This window comes from Thunnus maccoyii, chromosome 16 (genome assembly GCF_910596095.1).
Source record: "Thunnus maccoyii chromosome 16, fThuMac1.1, whole genome shotgun sequence".
Lineage (NCBI taxonomy): Eukaryota > Metazoa > Chordata > Actinopteri > Scombriformes > Scombridae > Thunnus > Thunnus maccoyii.
The window spans coordinates 26188077-26193163 of record NC_056548.1 but is presented as its reverse complement, the minus strand read 5'-3'; positions in this window follow the sequence as shown (position 1 = coordinate 26193163).

Genomic DNA, 5087 nt, shown 5'->3' with positions numbered 1-5087 from the left:
GGCAGGGGCAGGGGGCTGACTGACAGGCATACTGACCAATCCACTACTGCACGAAGCGTGATTCCCGCCCCTTGCAATAAATTAACCAATTACAGTCCTGTAATTTGGAAGCGTTTCTCTGAGGCTGACGTCACCGCCAGACAGAATCAAGCAGCCAGAGTTTAAACGGAGCAAGATAGTTCCCGTCCTGACAAGTGGTTTCCAAAACTACAGTTTTTAGGTATTTTTTAGTTGATTTTTGTCAGCTACTGTCATATTTATTATCTTTCCAGCCCTACTTGGTCAGTGTTTTTTTAAGTTACCTTATTAGTACGTTAATTTCGCATCTATGTCATTGTACAATACAACAATCAGCTACTATATTGGCTATCTAGGCTACTGTTTTGTACATTAAATATAAATAATACATTAAGTTGGCTAACCAGATACATAGTTTATTTGCCAACACCTTCCTATTTGGAAGTCATCAGCTTAAAGCTAACATTTATGTAGCCTATATGTTTCTGTCAATGTCTTTTATCAAACTGCATTGGTGCCATGGAAACATTTCTAAATTATGTTTGAAAGTTTTTCAAAAAATAAATTAATGACAAAACAATAAAATAGGCCCAGAAATATATCTTTGTTATTCCTAATGTTTACAAGTGTTTGAAATATTTCCGTTAGCCCACACAGATGGGTATTGGGGGTAATAATCTTGCTTTGCCTCAACACTCTCTGATCACTCTTACAACAGGTTGAAAAGAAACCAAAGATCAGCTCAGATCATAAGGGCACAAAGGCCAAATACAAACTAGCTGTAACTGATGACATGAAATACAAGAGCTGAGGAAGTTGCACCAATAAAATAGAAAATAATGATAAAGTTGTACTTCAGCAGATCATGGTATTTTTCTATGGGATTATTTTATGAAGTCTGGAAGTTTTTATGAAGGCTGCTGTCTACCTTGAAGAGTGAGTGAAGTGTTAGTGAAAATGTTCCTTTGGCCCACTCCAAGTTAACCGACCTTTAGAGAGGAATTTAACTGGAAAGTGAAGTCAGGTGTTTTGATGCTGATCCCAGTGCACTTTGGCTGCATTACATGTGGAGGAGTGAAGGGTGGAGTCCGGGTCATTTCTCTGGAAGACTCAAATCCAGAGTGTAATTTTTATTTTGGCATGATCAGACAGGAAATGGCAAAGGTTTACATCACCATCCATGTAAACAACCAGACCAAACATGTAGCAAATACAAAAGTTGCAAGATACGAGGAATGCCTCATTGCACGACTTTACCTTTGGGCAAAAGTGTTTGGGTACAGTGTTACTGGAAAACTGCTTTTTCTGAAGCAGTGGAGCTGAGTGAGTGCAGCATGGCAGTGGACATTGTTCTACCTTAAAGAATACACATGGCATCAATAATCTGGGTGACAGCACCAACCTGTGGCCTCTTGGTGTTACTACATTTACCACAGACAACACTGTGACCATTTTTTGTTTCATTTGATTGGGGCACATGGACATACATAAAATGGATTTGAAAGTACTCATACTCCATTCACACGCCATAATTAAATACCTACATTCATTCTCATTGAAACATGATGTGCAAACATCTCCGTCCTAAATCTTTATAACAGGAAATAAAAGCTCTTAAAATTCAGCAAATTATCAACATAGAACCAGTGTCAGCACCTACTTACCCCAATGGCTGAAGAGAAGAAAAAATAATACATATATTCATAAATAAAATATAATCATAAAGAGTCAGATTATGAATATTATCAAACTAATACTACAACAAATATTGACAGAACACTGCTGCCACAGTGTGCTTTCTTTTAAATGCAGTTACATAATATACCTATAATAATGATAGTAGTCACGATAATGAGAGTATTCATAGTAATAGTTGTTATGGATATTCCATAACTGACCAGGACAACAGAATGTCAAGCTGTACTCCTCTGTTCTCTCAAACAGAAGATAACACATGTTGTTTAATAAACCAGGAGCCTCACAGGCGAACCAAGGCCAGAATGCAGGTCATCATCAGACGCAACAAGACAAACCAAAGATACAGATTTAGGTCATAGGTTTATGATTCGGAACTGACGAACTAGTTTCTATGATTGGCTTAAAGGCTGGTTTTGGACTGTGTGGGTCAGACGAGTTTGGGGACACCGTACGAACAGGAGGTGTCCCTTGAGTCGCTCTCCCTTGCAAGGTTCTTCATTAAAGTTTTCCCAGAATCATCATACGAAGTTTGGTTTGGTCTTCTCTTCTTCAAACTGACAACTGCCAGTGCATCAGCTCCGAAAATCCACAACAATAGTAATGGGAGTAATAAAAAGAAGTTAGCTATAATCCTTCGAACATTTTAAAAAACTATTTCTGACTACATTGACATGACTCATTTTAAACCAATAGCAGCAATGAAGTTGGAGAAGTTAATTCTAAAAGTGGTGATAATAATGCATAAAAAACATTGATTACCTAAAAAGAATTAAAAGAATCATGGCAGTATATAAAAGTATGATTCCTTTTAAATTAAGTTTTAAGACTGAAGTGCTGTGTGTGCCTTTCTCACTGTAGACATTTGGTTTTGTAACAGCAGGAAAAGCACAGGTGTTACTAATAACATTAATAATTCAATTGAAATGTCCCAGTAGAGTCAGCCAGTAAGCCGGACCCTGGAACTGGAGCACCTAAATGGAACGTAGCCATCATTAATCTTATTAATTACAGCTCTGCTTTTCCAACTATGACTTGCCAATAAATAAAATTTTGTGAAAAGGTTTATTGAATGGTAACAGCATGTAGCAGTGTTGGCAACTAAACAGCAATAACTGAAGGTTTAAAAAGGTCAGAGGTGATAAAAACAAACCAACAGGGGGGTCCAATACATCCAGCATAGAATACACATGCAGCAAATGATAATGAGCTCATAATCAGCTGCATGATGCCTGTGTGGGACTAAGATATGAAAAATGTGTTCTACTGGAGGCTTATGAATAAAAATCTATAAAATGTTTAAGTAAACGTGTTGTTGGGTCTCTACAGTCGCCCCATGAGGATTCAGTTCTGTCAGTATTTTGAATGTCTACATGTTCCTGTTGGAGATTTTGATCCCCAACCAGATGATCTAAATGCTGCTGAAAGTTTGAGTTGATGCTGTCGGCTCCACAGACTCTGCTGGATGCAGGGAACCACTCTTTTCTTCTTTGATTCAAAAGTTGTAATAATAATCCCTGAATTGTTTTGACATCGCTTAAAGGAGCACTGCACTAATGTTTCATGTCAAAGTCATAAATCAAATGTGCTACTAATGGGAGGACTGCTACTGATCCTGTGTAAACAGCTGTATAATGTCTTCTGTGGCAGTGAAAAAGCTTTTTAAGTCTGAGAAAATAAATCCAGTGTTGAGTCATTTTGGCTTGGGCTTAAAGAATCATTTTGATTACAGCCTGAATCACAAACTGGTTGCATTGAGTTTGAAAGATTGCATTATGGGAGGTGTAGGAGTAATATAGGGGCATGATACTGGTTACTAAAAGTCAGGATATTTAAATCACGGTATGGAAGTGCAACATTAAATTGCTGGTTTGCACCTTGAACACATACTGGGTGATAGTAAACATGTACTGTATATATGAAAAATGTGACTAAACAGTATTACTGCTGATGAGGAGGAACACAATGCTGGTGGAAGTTCCTTCTTGATCTCAGGAACTGTATGAGTGTCAGGATATTCTCAACTCAAAGATCCACTTTGCTAAGTTTCTCAAAGCTTTCAGCCAGATTTTAGGGCTTTCAGCAGTAGATGAAACTGGCTTAGATGTCGTGACATATGGATGAAATCTTGGTCACATTGATGACTCCTGAGCAAGCTCCATTCACTAATGAAGACCATGAGATGTGGTTGAATGTGTGGTTGATGATGATGAGATGTGGTTGTTGGGACTCAACTGGTTACATTAAGAAGAAAAACATGTGAAAAGAGAAGATGGAAACACCAGTCAGGTCATTTTCTATCAATCATCTATTTATTTATTCATTCATTGTGAATATTCATACAAAAAAGGTAGATTTTCTCAGGAAGAAGTGATGTCAGATAAACAGGAAGTGGTATCAATTAACTTTACATTCAATACAGTTAATTCCACTTAGCCACCGCCCCCCTCTTCCTCCTGGACCAATGGCAGGGAGGCGAGAGGGGTGAAACCTGCAATGCTATTGGTGCATTCTGGACTTCATAAATCTATTTTCAATATTACAAATATATAAATGCTCTACACAGTGATAACAGTGATATGGTGTCAGGTCTACTTCAGGTCATAATAATACTTCACTGTCTTCAAAGACAGGCACACGCACACACACACATACTTGTCCACTCATGTATACCCAAGCGCACACACACACTCACACTAAATATATAATAAATTCAGCATCATGTGCCGATCAGGAACTAAAAACTACAACTTTCACGTTTTCTTTACCCGCTCACCACTCAGGGCTCAGGTTCAGAGGTCATTTCTACTAAAATGTGATCAGACAGGACAGAAAGAGTCAAAACAGGCAGTAAATAAAACAATCAGCCAGTAAAAGAGATATCAAGTGCTGTGTCTTTTGTTTTTTTTTTAGTGTTTATTGCAATAGTGTGCATTTTAACAGGCAAGCCAGTCAGAAACCAGCTGTTCAAACAGTCAGTCAGTCAGTCAGTCAGTCAGTCAGGGTCTAGAAGGCTGCAGCTTCAGGGCATCAATCGCTGGACTCCCCAGTACAGAGGACAGTGAGCAGCTAATGCACTGTTGTAGTGTGTACGTTCAGTACGTGTGTGCTCATCAAAGCGACAGATGTGGTGGCTCAGTGTGGATTTTTGTACTACTTTGTACTAAATGTCAGTGTGTGTATGTGTATGTGTGTTAAGAGATCTCAGCAGAGTGATTTTCACATTTGCTCCTTACATGAGGCCACATCATAAGTCAGTTATTTATAAAAAAACAAAACAAAACAAAACAAAAAAACACAAGCAGGTTGAATTCAATATCAGATGTTTACACTGATTTTCTGCACTGCAAGAACTAAAAATAATTTTACGGTCA